At 39.0% G+C, this 15,737-nt stretch overlaps 1 protein-coding gene across 1 annotated transcript in view; it reads left to right on the forward strand.

The window, feature by feature from the left end:
• The window catches only part of ccdc28a (coiled-coil domain containing 28A), a 214,863-nt gene that overhangs the window by 97,435 nt on the left and 101,691 nt on the right, over nucleotides 1–15,737 (forward strand). The window contains exon 4 of the mRNA XM_044188576.1: nucleotides 8,865–8,958. The gene's annotated coding sequence lies outside the window, so the exon portion shown is untranslated. The remainder of the gene's footprint in view (nucleotides 1–8,864; nucleotides 8,959–15,737) is intronic.

A 15,737-nucleotide genomic window follows, 5' to 3' on the forward strand; every position in this document is an offset into this window, starting at 1 on the left:
GATTTATGCAAAAGGCAGATTTGAACAAATTATGTTCTCATGTAACTTTTGCATCTGCAATTACATTTTAGCAAGTGTTGCTTTAGTCCAGTCAGGGAAGAGAACTAAACAGGGAGTTGCAGTAGTGGTGGAGGTAACAATAGTAGCTGTAAATGTAATAATAGTTGTGATACTTATAATAGTAGTAGTAGTGGTTGTAATGGTCATTCTATTAGTTGTTGTAGCGGTGGTGATGGCAATAGATGTTAGGAAAGAGCTGCAGTGGAAATAATAACAGCCGTTTTGCTATAGTAGAAAATGTGATGGATTTGGTATTGGTTGTAGTATTAGTAGTAGTAGCCACAGTCTGTGTTTATTGTGTTGATTTGATTTAGTTGTCATATATAATTGCATTAGCACTTAAGCATCTGATCTTTAACTTGATACACCGGAAATGGTCGCTCGCTGTCATTGCAACAGTGCTACCAATACTGCCATAACTGTAAACCTGATACTACTCACACAATAACTCAGAGGCCTCTGAAAGTTCATTTCAGCCATTCATTTCCAAACTTGGGTCTTTAACTTTTCCTAATTATTCCATTTTCTGAGCTCAGGGACTTGGAGGATTTTCATAATTCATCACCCTCCTTTTCCTTTTTCTTTTTTTTCTCCCATCACAATTACTGTAGTACAAAACCATCAAAATTATTCATCTGTTCCCTTTTTTTAATTTACCATTCTTTCTTTCAGTTCCTGTAATTCATGTGTTTTTCTTTCTTTTTATCAGTCCTATGGAGCTCTACACTGCTCATGTATTTATTCATGCTTTTCTGCCTGTGATGGGCGACATGGACGGAGCTGAATAGAGGCAGTGTGTATGTGTGTGTGTGCGTGCCTGTGTGTGTGCGCGTGTAGCTCCGCTGTAGACCTCCTCCATTGTGCTGATTCTAAGAGAAGGTCTTAATCTAGCCACTGCCATTACCGCTGCTGAGACCTCCAGCCTCCATCTCCCCTCTCGCCCTGATGTTGTGCCCAGCCACGAAGGCCCTTCAGTGGGTCGGCTGGCAAGCCAGATCAGGGTCTTGGGTCTGAGGCTTGGCCTGGATCCCTGGTCCACATCCTCTAGCACCAATGCCTCCTGCATCCCCACAATGAAGCCTCCGTCCTGGCCTGACTTGGCCTCGAAGCCGCCTTCCTGGCTTGGGGCCTGGATGGATGGAGAGGGGGGAAGAAAGCCTGTAGCTGGATGTGCAGTGAAGTGAGGAGAGGTGGAGAGGCTAACAATGCTATCAGAGAGCTGGCGTCCGTTTTTCAAACGCACACACACAAACACATACTGCTGTGTTTGTCTTTATTTATCACAGCTCTTCACACATAGATGACAACAAAGGAAGAAAGGCAGTGAGCAGAATAGAGAGGGTCAGAAACAAAAAGGGAAAGAGGAGGAAAGAGAGAAAAGTGGCAGAGAAAAAGAGAGAAATAGAGCTGAAGGGCTGCTTAAAAAGATGGATATAGGAAAACAAATGGTAAAGGCAAGGACACAGAAGAGAGTGGGCAGAGTTAAAGAAATTTAAATATAAAGAGTGAACAAAGGAAGAGAGAAGTAGTAGAGAAGAAAAGAAGATGCAACAGAGAGTTGAGGAGAAACAGAGGGACACAATGTGAATAAAGAGGGAAAAAGGCAGCAGTGTTTTCCACCATTCTGTTGGACGAAGCCTCTGTGACATTGTCAGGCCTTCTGCATCCCCATGGAAACAAAAATCAACATGTTTGCTTGAAATGCTTTCATTAACGCCTTGTAACCAAGCCAAAAAAAAAAAGCCCAACAAGGGACGAAGAGATGCCGAATAAAAATCCCACCACAAATAATGCAAACAGGATAAAAAGAGCAAAAACAAACTTGGTAAAAGCAGTTCTGTGGGTTTTTCTCTTTTTTTTAGCATCTACTCATTGACCCGTGTCGTTTTGTACACAATGTGACAGGCAGACAGTGCGGGGCAGACTTTCAGGATGTTTTTGAGTCGCCGTCACTTTGGGGATCAAACTATGCTCAGTGTAATAATGTTGCCATATTTGCATGGGGTATTATAATGATAGCCTTTGGCACATTAGAATAAGCTTTGGACAGTGAAAGTAGCTTAAACAAACAGTTTGTATTGACTTTGACTTGTTTCATTTAATAAAAATCACAAAAGATAAAAATGAATTAACCTTTGAGCATATTTTTATCTGATGTACATTGTTTATAACCAACTTTTAGTACTATAGTAAATAAAACTCAGTTGAAAGCTTAATATTTAAATATATTGAAACAAACACAAATAATAACGTATAATTAACATTTTTTCAGTAATTGAATGCAATAATATCATAGATGCAATAGAGTGGTAGTCTGAAATCTGCCTGAAAAAGCCTTTTTTGAGTATTGACCCCTTCCCCATGCTTCCCCAACATAGACTGGAAGCAAGCTGAGTATAATCAAGCAAGGAGAAAGTAGGACATATGTGTGTGTGTCTACAGTCAGCCCCACACACACACACACACACACACACACACACAGCTCTGGCTAACGACAATCAATTAAAGCTTCTTCTTCTTCTCTCCTTTAATTGAAATTGAATTACAGAGTTTTACCTCCCGCCCCTTTAACTAGGCACGTAAGGAAATGCCTGGGGCTGATCTAAAGTCGAGGCGTGCTCCCATTTAACCAAGAAGTTTGAGGTAAAAGCCTGGCAAGTAATAAGGTTGTTAGGGTATTAAACAGAGACACATACACACACTCACAAACAGACATATACACACCAAGAGGCATGCGTGCACATGTGCATATACACATGAGCTAAAGTAACAGGGTAATTAAATGGTAAAGCTCAGTCTAGCTGAAGTAAACATGTCCAGAAGGAACTTATTTAAGACCGTGACTAACAATCACATAATTGCCAACATCATCACTACTGTATTTTATTTTACTGCAAAGAAAATAATTTCTATATTTAATGCAATGTTGTTCACGCCTTCATTTTATTTAGTTACATTCTAAATATTGTGATATAATTTCTGTAATAACATTGTAACATTACATTAATCATAATGAATTGCTTCACTGACAACACAGTAGTTATTTCATTGAGTCAATGTTTTGAGAAGTGCATTAGCTACATACAGTATATGTGGAGAACAAGCTGATTTTAAAAGGCATTAGACAGAGATGGCTGTCATTATAACCTTCTCTCTATCTCTTACTACTTTTATGTTAACACATGGAATTATATCACTCTAATGAAAGATATTTATTGCATTTTGTTACTAAATTTTCTATTTAACTTGAAACTCGACGTTAATCATCAGTGTCACATTAATTGTGATGCGTTGGAAGCAAAGCCAGCCAACAGTTTTGCTTTTCTAATTGTGGTCTGATAGATGTATGGATGAATTTCCCTAAGACAAATGTAGTTTCAAGTGGGCTGTACAAAAGATGACTGACAGTTCTGTCTTTCACTCAGACATTAACATGAACCCTTTCTACACCTGACAAAATATCTATTTTGGAAATGTTTCTCCTTAACCCGTTTACTGTATCTATAATACCTAGTTTTGATTGTTAACAAGGTTTTGGGGTTTCTAAAGGGTTCAGTCACATTGTGATCCAAACACTTCCTATAGTTTGCTGATTAGTCAGGTACATACAGTGTATCTAACTGGGCTGAATCAATTCTTAGTGCTTTGCATGTTTTCCAGAACAAGACTAAAGATGTGCTGATTGGTGCCGGTACTGACCTTTTTTTAGGTCATCCATTGTCATTAATTCAGATTAAATAAGTTTTTTTTCCATCAGTGTCATTATTAGAAATGTGTGTTTCCACTATCGCAGTCACAGTGGGCTGCCTTTTTAATGTTTAGTGACACAGCATTCCTGGTACATAATTTTTCCTTACTTAAACTACAGTATATACCAGGTATTGGATTGATACTCTGTATCAGCAGATATTCTGCGTTTAGGTATTAGATCTTATGTTTAAAGAGAGCACGGCAGATCCGTGCATCCCTAAATAAGAATGGATTGTCTTGATGTTATACCAATGATGTTGGTGCTGCTGCTGTTATTTCCTGATTTTCCATGAAGTTCTACCTGTTGGCACACAAAATACAATGTGTGAAGAGCTTCTGATCCTTCCAACAACTGCTTCGCTACTGTTTGTTTCGTATTAGGGTTCCTAAAGTCTACAAAGCACTCACGATAATCCAGGGCTCAACAATAAGGAGTGCCCGGACAAGTAAAATGCCACATTGGGGAAGTAAATCTAGCAGGCACAATTCAAAAAACGATTAAACACAATTATTTTTCCAGAGCTGCTGATGGAAGTAGCTATCTCTTTTGAGAGTTACATACCGACCAGGCACTCTCTAAGTAGGGATAGGTACTAAAACCCAGAATTAAACGGGCCCCGGGGCTAAATCATTAAAGACCGTGGTATTATCACGCTCGCTGCAGCCTCTCCTGTCTGTGTCGGGGCTGGGCTGAGCTCCTCCGACACATGGAGCGCAGTCAGCAGATCGGACAGGCCGCGGTGGAGATTACTCGAGTTGACAACAACTACAATAAAACCTCCGCAAGTAAAAAGCAATACTTTATCGATACACCTGTTCAACAAGCATGAACATGTGAACATAAAGAAAGCGATATTTTAATCTGCTCTGTCTGCAGGCTCTCATGTTTCACACAAGCACAGCCAGCTGGCTGATAGTGAATTGTTACAAACAAGCTAAAATGAAGCTGTCTGTATGTAGTCTAACTGTTTAGCTTACTTTGCCACAAATTCTTGTAAACTTACTGCTGGCTGAGACAAACCAGTCCCTCCTCTCTCTACCAGCAGTAACTTACCTGCAGTGAATCACATCAGCAGCAGAGGGAGGAGGACAGAGGACGGGAGGAAGGACTGATACTGACTGATGTTTAGAAAGAATGAAGTACACAGACATCAGTATTTTAATGTCAGGAATGTGATTTATTTATTGACATTTTTGATTTGTTTCCAGTGACTTGTTGTAAGCATTTCTTTCTTTTTATCCAAATTAATCTCTCCTTTTGTCTTTTTTTTCTAATTCCGTCACTATTTCTTGTTCCATCAGTCCAGCATACAGTCACTGTCCAAAGTGTCCTGGTCTCACTCTGACAATGCTTGTGTGTGTGTTTGTGGGTTATTAGGCATGCCATTGATATTTCAGTGGACACCCCACTTGTTCCAACAGGACATGGAAGCATAGATTGACGAAGAACAGAGATGGAGGATGGAGGGATGCAGAGAAGGAAGAATGGATGGATTGAAGGACAGAGGGGGAGGGAGGGAGGGAGGATAGACAAGCCGGCAGAATGTGTATAAGTATATGTTTACATGTGTGAGGGACTGATTTAATTATCAGTACATGTTAGAATAGGTGTTTGAATAGCAAGAGAGAAATGGGGATGGATGGATGGAAGGCCACAGTAGATCGATCATATGCAGGATACTAGGGATAAAGGTAGACAGTAACATAAACAAACAATTGAGTGGATATTGAGGTAATTAATAAAGAAAAACAACACTGAGAATGAGGCAGAAATAGGTAACAACAGAAAAAGGGACAGAATGAGCAAGAAAAATAACAAAAGGTTGATTAAGAGATAAAAACTCTAAAAAGTGAGGGTTAGGAACAGGAATAAAGAGAGAGGATGCAAACAAATGAAAGACAGAGACCTGTGCCAAGCTGTGATTTCCCAGTAAGAGTTAGCTCTTCATCCGCTGGTGAACCCAGCCCTTCAAGAGAACAAAGCCACTCGTTTATCGTCCATTTTTCATCTCTCCTTTTTTTTCTACATGCAAGAGCGCTCCCTCCCTCTTTTTCCTCTTTCTCTCTGACGCAGTGGGATAACCCTCACCCTCACAACCTTGCACCTCCCCTACCACTTCACACACATGCACGTATAGCACGCGCACACACACACACACACACGCAGTCTTTTCCAGATACTGATGGACATGCAAGAGTGCAGCACAGACACACAGATACACAAACTCATACTTATTTATTAATATCAGCACTGTGATGTTCCTATAACATTAATTTTCATTCATTCACATACATATGTTGTAACAGTACATTGTTCATTCAGTTCTATGGTCATTTTTGAACATGTACATTAACAGTATTTGCTGATGTTTCCAGTCAGTCGTCAGCTCACTTGTAAGCATTTTCCCTCTTCTCAGAATAATTCTGAGAAATGTTTAGACTTAAGTTTTGTAGTACCCCCCACTCACCCCTCCTGCCTAGACCTCAGTCCACCCCTCTCCCCAGTGCAGGTCAAGAGGCGGTGTGCTGACTCCGCCACCTGCTGTCTGATAGCACATAAACAAACCAAATACTTGTTTCCTCCTGAGCCGTACCCTGCAATCACAGCACCAGTAAAACCTCACACTCCATTTACCTTCAGCGCAGGTGAGTGCCTGGGCACTGTGTGTGTGTGAGAGAGAGAATGAGTTACAGTGGGGGATAGAGGACTTTGGGTCTTTGAAAGAAGTGAAAAAAGCTAAAAAGAGAACAGAAAAAATATTGAAAAGAAGAGAAAAAGCTAAGTAATTGAGACAGAGGAAGGATAAAAAGCCATACAGTATATGGCCAAAAGTATGTGTACATACTTAACACTTAACAGTAGTAAACACCCCTGATCTCGGGTGGTTTTCATGGTTTGGGCTAGGTCCCTTAGTTCCAATGAAGGGAAATCTTAATGCTTCAGCATACAGTTATATTTTAGACAATAGTGTGTGTCCAACTTTGTGGAAACAGTTTGGGGAAGGTCCTTACCAATTTCAACGTGACAATGTCCCTGACCTCAACCCCATCCAACAACTTTGGGATGAACTGGAATGCTGATTGCGAGCCAGGCCTTATCACCCAACTTTACTGTTGGACCTCACTAAGGCTGAATGGAGGCAAATCCCTGCAGCCATGTTCCAAAATATTGTGGCTTCCCAGAAGAGTGGAGGCTGTTATAGCAGCAGATTAATGCCCATAGTTTCGGAATGAGATGCTCAACAATCTCACATGGGTGCAATGTTTAGGTGTCTACATACTTTTGTCCATACAGAGTAGAAAGAGAGAGTGAAAGAGAACACATCCAAATATGGGAGATGGCGCTGTATTACAGCGTCATCACAGAGATGGTTTGACCTGCCACTCACCCCTCCATCTTGTTTGTGTATTGGTTTATTTGTTGGAAACAACAACAACAACAACAGCAACCAGCCTCTGTAATTATTCCTTAGTGCTGCTTCACTCACTGTAATTATACACCCATACGGTGTGTGTGTTTTGCGCATGTACACGTGTGCGATAGTAGATGTGAATGTTGAATACGTGTGTTGATCTGTGTATAGGGTTGTGTGTGTGTGTTAGATGAAGTGAGAGAGGGGGGGGTGAAGGGACAACAAGCTGAGGTCTTTGTTGCTAAATGACAGTGATTCACCATCAGGCCACTCATTTAGTTTAAGTGTGCTGCTCATTTGCCTGTGTGTGTGTGGGTATTGGTGTGTGTAGATACAAAAAGAGGGAGCAAGTGTGTGAAATAAAAGATGAGAGGATGTAACAGACAGAGGAAAAGAGGGAGCAGGACAGTGCAATGGAATGTGTGTGTGTGCACTCTCTCCCTCTTTCTCCCCTCAGTGTCATCAAGAACTGGCAGTACTCCAAACTCTGTGTGTTAATTTGTGTGTTTTTTGTGTGCGAAAGTATGCATAAATATGTACGTGCATGTGTGTAGAAGCATCTGTAATTTTTTCTCACATTTGTGTGTGTGTGTGTGCACAAGGGTCTTTGTAAGTGATAGTTAGCTTGTGCCCTCTCCTTGTTGCTGCTCTCATGCAGAAATTTTTGAATTTTTGGTTTGTCTGATTTTCAATCTGGCATATAACCACTCGTTGGGAATGTTTAAACTCAACCTCTGGGCTGTTTCAGGAAATTTTTTGGTGTTTTTCTATAACTTTACTTGAATTGAAGTCCTTTTAAGGGTTGCAGTGTAACAACATGTCTCTGAAAACAACTTTTCTCGCAGCTCATTTAAAATCAGGCTCAGTAGGGGATTCAGAATGATGATCATTTCAAGCATCTGATTGAAATGACTACCAATCTTATTTAGATTTACAGGGTTTGGTTACGTTTTTTTCTATTTTGCAGTCACTGATCATTTTTTTGTTTGTTATGGTTTCTAAAATATATATAGTTTGAGACAAAGCCAAATGATGGTATCAACTGCTGTGACGGCTAAGAAAGTTGCTCTATGTTGCTCTATGTAATGCAATATGTTTCGAGGGATTATTTCCTGTCGGGCACTTCCATTTCTTCCTGTGTTTACCAGGAAACAGACGGTAACATAATATGGCAGTGATATGAAAATACACAGGCATATAATAACAAAAATCTTTGACCAAAACAAACCACAACTTCATTTTGGATATAAGGTCAGGCAATTTTTAAGTCTGTAGAAGTTGCTGTTTACTGTATAGTGTAATGAATAGCAGTGGATGGGTTCCTCTCAAGGTGATATCTCCAACTACTTTGACTTTGGGTACATAACAGCAAGAATAATGCAAAGGACAGGTGAAGATTTCAATACAAATTTCATTATCATGTAAGAATTGGAGTTCAGAAAATTGCCAAAAAGTTGACCAAATTCTAAAGAAGCAACATACGAGTACTTTCTTCTTGTTTCTATTTCCTCAGGTAAATTTGGCTGAGGTGTTTCCTTGCCCCTTCCAGCTGAGTTTTATCCATTATTAATGTCTGAACATGGTCTCTATGGAGCTGCCATCTATTATTAATGCCTGACAATTTCTGTCTTTCTCTCCCAGGATCTCCTTCTGTCTCCTTCCTCCATCGTCCCTCCTTCGATCCTTCCGTCCCAACTTCCATCCGATCGACGGTCTGGAGAAAAGCTAATAACAGGTGTGTCTTCCTCCCTCTCCACGTTATCTCCTCCTCCTCCTCCTCCTCCTGTTGTCCCATCTTCAATCTGTCTGTGATTTCTTTTGGGTCACCAGGTGTTTTTACAAGGTGTTAACCGCGCTAAATGTGTATGTGCGCATGAGTATGTGTGCCACCTGGGAAAGGTGGCAACCAGCTAAACATGTGTGTGTTTGTATTAATGATGTATGAAGGCTTGTCTTACTCCTTGAGACAATTAACTTGCATATATATATATATATATATATATATATATATATATATATATATATATATATATATATATATATATATATATATATATAATATACACACACATCATCTGTAACATGTGTTTACTCACACCTACCTAATGGTAGTGCTTATAGTCCACATCTGTCCAAGACAGACTTAAAACATCAAGAACTGTATTTGACACATTTTGCATGTATCATTTTAACATCAATAGATTGTTTCAATAATTTAAAACATAAAAATATATTTCTGTAAATGAAAAAAAGCCCATCATGAAAAAGATTTGCAGCCTCTGAGCTGCATTTTACACTGTGTGCTTTGAGTATGATTTTGAATAAAAATCTGCTCGATTTCTTCATGATTCAAAACAGGCCAAAAGCACCGTTCTGTTAGCACAAACTGAGCTTAAGTCACTTTCCCTCTCTGTGGCAGATGATAGGACAGAAAAAATACAATTTTTATCCTTTGCGGTGAAGCCCAAGATGGGAGAGGCTACAGAAAGCTACAGGAGTTGTGAAAAATATAATCAAAAAATACAAATAATAGCAGTGGTTTAAGATCAAGTCATCTCAACCATGGTCTGTTGTACATTGGTATGACATTCAACATGACAAAATACACCATTGTCAAGTTCATCAGCTTCAAACAGGTGTGGATCTCACAGTGGAGTCGATTACCTATAAAAAATGAATGCAGAACACTGTCAGTTACTATGCAAATGAAATGCTGGGTATTAAGCTGTTGGAGTACTAGTTGTCCAAGCTCTGTGAACTACTTTGTAGATGGGTCAGAACATCACAAAAGGTTCTTGCTTGTACAGGCCTGTATATTTAACAAAAAAGCTGTTGGGGAATTTTCATATTTCCATAAAGACATGAATCACTTTTAAATGGCTATTAAAGGCACCATTACATTTTATGTTACTTTAAGAAATTATCTGATGTTCTGTTTAAAGTAACGTAAGTGGGCACTGTTATGAATGAATCACCTTAACAATATGCAAAAGACCAAATGAGATGCTGCGTCAATAGAGTAAAGACTAAATAGTCAACACCAACACCTTAAATCACGCTAAATCTGCTGGTGAGATTTACTAATAAAAAGATGTATGCGTGTAAACACATATATATATGGTACAGTATAGCACAAAATCTGAGAATAAAATTAAAAGGAAAATGAAGTGCTAAGAAGAGAGACAGAGGATGTGTGTGTGGCAGGAACAGACGGTGCTGTGGCCTTTTGCTGGCACGTGAGTGTACTCAGGTGCAAGGATGTGTGTGTGTGTGAATGTGTGGTGACAGTTATTCTTTCCTCAGGTGCATCTAGGAGGGGAGTGCTGGGTGTTGTCTTTTGGCAGGAGCCGTGTGTGTGTGCGTGTGTGTGTGTGCGTACGCACACTCACTCCTGGATCATCTTCCAGAGAGACAAGAGTCTGTAATTACTGTTGTAGGAAGACTCTTGCCAGCCACAGAAGAATCAGATATTCATCTTATATCACACACTCTCTTACACACACACACACAATTAATTATTTAATTTTAATTTTTATTGGAATGATTTCTGCTCTTAGGTCTTCACCCACTTCCTTTGCCTTAGACCCTTGTGTTCCTCCTCTGTGCCCAGCTGTCTTTGATCAGTTTGAGCCTGTATCACTTTCCTTACTATCAGAGGTACTTCACAATATGCGGCCTACAAATTGTCCCTTAGACAGTATTTTCTGTCATCTACTAAAAGACGTTTTTTAGTACGGTTGGGTCTAGTATCGTCATTCAGTTTTATTTCAGGGTGCGTTCCAGCTGCTTTTAAACATGCTGTAGTGCAGCCTCTTATTAAAAAGCAAAATCTGGATGCTTCTTTGTAACTTCAGGCCTATTTCTGAGCTACCTTTTTTATCTAAAGTTTTGGAGAGAGTTGTTTTTAATCAACTGAAAACATTTTAGATAATCATGGCATTCATGGCAAAAGTTTCAGTCTGGGTTTAAACCACATCATAGCACTGAAACAGCTCTTTTAAAAGTTTTTAATGATCTTCTCTTAATTGTTGATTCAGGGAACTCTGCTATTCTGGTGCTTTGACTGTGGGGTCCCTCAAGGCTCTTTTCATTGTATATGCTGCCATTGGGATCCATTTTTAAGAAACATAATATTGCTTTTGATTGTTTTGCTGATGATGTACAAATCTATTAGCCAATGAAAACTAAAAGTAAAGATCCATTGCAACCTTTGTTGGACTGCTTAAACAACATCAATGGATGGATTTTAATTATTTTCTTATTTCTTATTATTTCTTATTTTCATTAAGATCGAGATCTTTGTTTGTATGACCTGACCTACTGAATGACCCTCATGGTACTCTTGGCCCTCTAGCATCTTACAGTCGGTCTTTGCTAAGAATCTTGGAGTTATTTTTGACAGCTCCTTTAAACTAGATAATAGTTCAGTTGTCAAAACCAGCTTCTTTCAGTTGAGACTTTTAGCCAAGGGAAAGTCCTATCTCTCTCCCAACGACCTCGAGAGAGTTATCCGTGCTTTTATTGCTTCTCGGTTGGATTACTGCAATTCTTTGTACGTGGGTTTAGAACAGTCATCTCTTCGTCATCTGCAGTTAGTACAAAATGCAGCTTCTTGTCTTTTAACTGGTAAGAGAGCGCGATCACATAACACCAGTTTTGGCCTCCCTCCATTGGCTTCCTGTCCGCTTCAGGATTGATTTTATTGCTTGCTTTTAAGGTTTTAAATGGGCTGGCGTCACCTTATCTTGCAGAATTGTTACATTATCATGCTCCAGTTAGAGCACTGAGGTCGACCAACCAGATGCTCTTGTATGTTCTGTAGGCTCAAAAATAGAGGCGACCAAGCTTTTGCAGTGGCTGCCCCTAATCTCCGGAACAGTTTACCTCTTCGTATAAGAGCTGCCCAGACTCTAGAAACTTTTAAGTCGCTGCTAAAGACCCACCTCCTCTCGTTGGCATTCAATTCTAGTTGAGCTTGACACCTTGATTTCATTTTCTATTGTGCTGCTGTTCTGTTATTATGTTTATTGTTATTATGTATTTGTTATTAACTTTCATGTTTGTTTATTTGGTGTTTTATCCTGTTCATCACTGTGGTCAACAGTGGTTGTTTTAAATGTGCTATATATATAAATTTGACATTGACAATTATCTACCTGTGAAGTATAAACTTTTCTTTCCAATTACAGACTCTCCCCTGCCTAATAACACAACTTCAACAAAACCTACCTAAGGTTTTCTCTGCACAGCGTCAGTAACTTTAAATGCAAAGACCCATCAAATAACCTCTGTGAATTTTCTTTGGCTGCTAGTAGTTGTTCTCTGATATTGAAGGTAAATGTTCAGATGCCTGTTTGTCTATAACCTAGCCCAGTGGTACTGCTTTATTTTAAGTATCAAAAAGGTTGGTGACCATTGGCCTTGTCCTGTGTAGAGAGGTTCTCAACTGGGCAAAATTCAAAATCTTACTATACATATCTAACAGGTTGCTTAAAAAATTGGCACCATAAGTGTAATTTCTTCCTGCCATCATACCATTTTGCAGCTGTTACAAACTGAAGAATCAGTACACGACAACCTACATATACAAACTATTTTTGATTGTTTGACCATTGGGATGAACTTGGATTTTTCAAGAACAGATTACACTGTTAAGACTGCCTTTGAAGGTAGGGACACCAAATGTTTAAGGTTTCAGTTGTATACTCTGCCACGATACTCACTACCACAGTGAAAAGCGTAAAGCATTGGAAGCTCACAATTCACAGGCATGACTACAGAAAAAGTGCCTGAAATTCAAAAGTTGACTCTTTGTAATGTTTTTATCTAGCAACAAAGAATCCTTATTTTAGTAATCTTACTGTGTGCCACATGTTGTTAATACTTGCTCAGTATCTCCTTATATATTCATTTCATTTGTTTCAAACCACCACTGAACATCTCTCGCATCTTAACAGATTCTTGTAATAAAACACAGTTCTTGGGTTTTAATTAGTACTCAATCTGCTTTTGTGTTCCTATGAACTTCATAAATGCCACATATTCAACAAATAACAATTAAGTTTAATTAAGATGATTAAAAACTCCCATCTAATCCGTCAACACACTGTGTTCATATCTTACACTGAATGAGTGTATGTGTGCTTCTCCTCTTCACGCTTGACAAATCAAGAAGATCACTGTATAATGACTGCATAACGAGTGTGTCGTTAAGATACACAGCCACGCACCCAACACACACTTATACATATTCACAAACAAACATGTCCTTAAGACAGATGAAGCTTATCAATAGCCGTTAATTAAATTCTTGTGCGTATTAATGAAAGACTTAGAATTGCTGTTTATGGTGCTCACTACAGTAAGTGTGCGTGTGTTCTCTGCTTGTTTGTTTGCTTTAATGAAAAGACTTCACCTTGCAACAGTATTGGTTGTGGGAAGTGTTTGTGTGTGCAAGTACGTAATACCTACATATACAGTATTTTGTGTGTAAATGACAAACGATGGACAAATCTGACAAGAAGAAAAAAATATCAGTTGAGGGTGCGTGATAGAAAAATTACTGAGAATAATAGAAGATGAGAAGAAAAAACTCATTTTAAAGGGTTGGTTGACCTAAATTACAAAATTACAAAAAGCAAACTCTCACTTCTAGTGGCATCTAGCCATGCACAGAATTTTAGTTTAATGTGGCCATTCTGAAATTTCTGCCACCACACTTACTATGGTCGGTCCAACTATTTGATGGATTGCCATACAAACATTAATGGTCCCAAGTGGATTAAGCCTACCGACTTTGGTGATCCCCTTGGTGATCCCCTTTGGTGATCTTTTGTAAAATGTCTCAAGTTTTGGATGGATTACCATGAAATTTGGTACAGACATTTGTGTTCCCCTCTGGATGAATTGTAAAAACTTTGGTGATTTCCTGACTTTTCATCTATCTCCATTATCAGGTCAAAATTAGAATTTGTCCAGTACTTTGATGTTTATATAAACCTCAGCTGTATATTAACCCTACTATTTAACACTGTCTTGGCTCACTTGTAAAAAGAGGTTTTAATCTCAATGTGATTTCCTAGTTAAATAAAGGTTATATATATTGTGTTTAGTGCTAATTAGGACAATAGACTGTAAGCACACAAAAACTAAGATGGTAACTACGATGAGCATTGTACCTGCTAAACATCAGCCTGTTAGCATTGTTATTGTGAGCATGTTGCCATGCTAGTGTTAGCTTATAGCTCAAAGCACCGCTGTACAGCCTCACAGAACAGATAGCATGGCTGTAGAATTTAGTTTGATTCTGTGAGCCAATTATCGCCATTGTATTGAGACAGCAGCAAAATCTTATAGATGAATATCTCAAAACCCAAGGGAATAGAACCAGAACTACCTGTATGACTAGATATTACTAGATCTGAGTAAGAACGTATGTTTTTCTTGTAATTTTGTAATATGGTTATTATTTTTCCTCTTTCTTTGGACGCTTAGTCAAGATTGAAACACCAAGGCCAGTTTAATGTGAAGTCCTTGAAAAGAGCCACTGATGAAACATTCTGTTGAATATAGACCGTGACCCTTCATTTCATGTACATTCCTATCCTTCGGAAATGTCCAAATCAATTCAAAGTGACTATTGATATTTATTTTTGTTGTCCATTTTTCACAAAATGCCACTGCCAATACCTTTCACACAGCAAATCCAGTAGTAACATGAGTAACATTTCCATATCTTTGATTGACCAACATATATAATTTAATTTCTGTCTCCATGTAAAGTAAAATACTGTAAATGATGCAAAGAGAAACAGTAAAAGTTCAGATACAAATGTGGCAACTCTTTCTTGAAATCCCCTCATTCCTTTCTCTCTTGCCTCATCCTGTCTCATCCCTTCGTATCTCTTGTTTCACTTCCCAACACCATCTGTTCATCTTTAGCTGAGAAGGAGCTCACTTTCCTCTCTGGCTCTCTTCTACTCTCTTTTAAACTCATTCTCTGACATTGGCCCCATGCCCTTAGCTCTAATTTATTAGAAAGTGAGAGCTTTTCTTTAAATCCTCATTCTTAATGGCCTCGAAAGGGCTTCAACATACTGTCCTTTGAATTAAGATTTTAAAATTCATAGCATGATTTTTAGTATGCAACAAATTATCTAAAGAAGCACAAGTATATAAAACAACTTGAGAATGCTTCTCAGATCCTTAACTTCTTACCCTTCTACTTCCATTTCTCTTATTGTATCCTCATTTCCTCTGCTTTCTCCTTGCTTCTCCAGATTAACACTCTCCTCCCTCCTTCTTCCCCCTCTAATATCCCCTGCTTTCCCTTCCAATTCCCATCCACCCTGCTCAATCTCAGGGGCATATGTCAAGAGGAAGCAGGCATCTGCTCCTTGAGAGGGATTTTGTGTTCGTCACTCTGCCATTCTGTGCCAGAAGTCCATCAGTCGCACGGCGGCAGTATGGCCATGTACTGCCTGGCGAGGCATGGACCCATGAGGGAAGCTCTGT

The sequence above is a fragment of the Siniperca chuatsi genome, linkage group LG24, assembly GCF_020085105.1.
Source record: "Siniperca chuatsi isolate FFG_IHB_CAS linkage group LG24, ASM2008510v1, whole genome shotgun sequence".
Classification (NCBI taxonomy): domain Eukaryota; kingdom Metazoa; phylum Chordata; class Actinopteri; order Centrarchiformes; family Sinipercidae; genus Siniperca; species Siniperca chuatsi.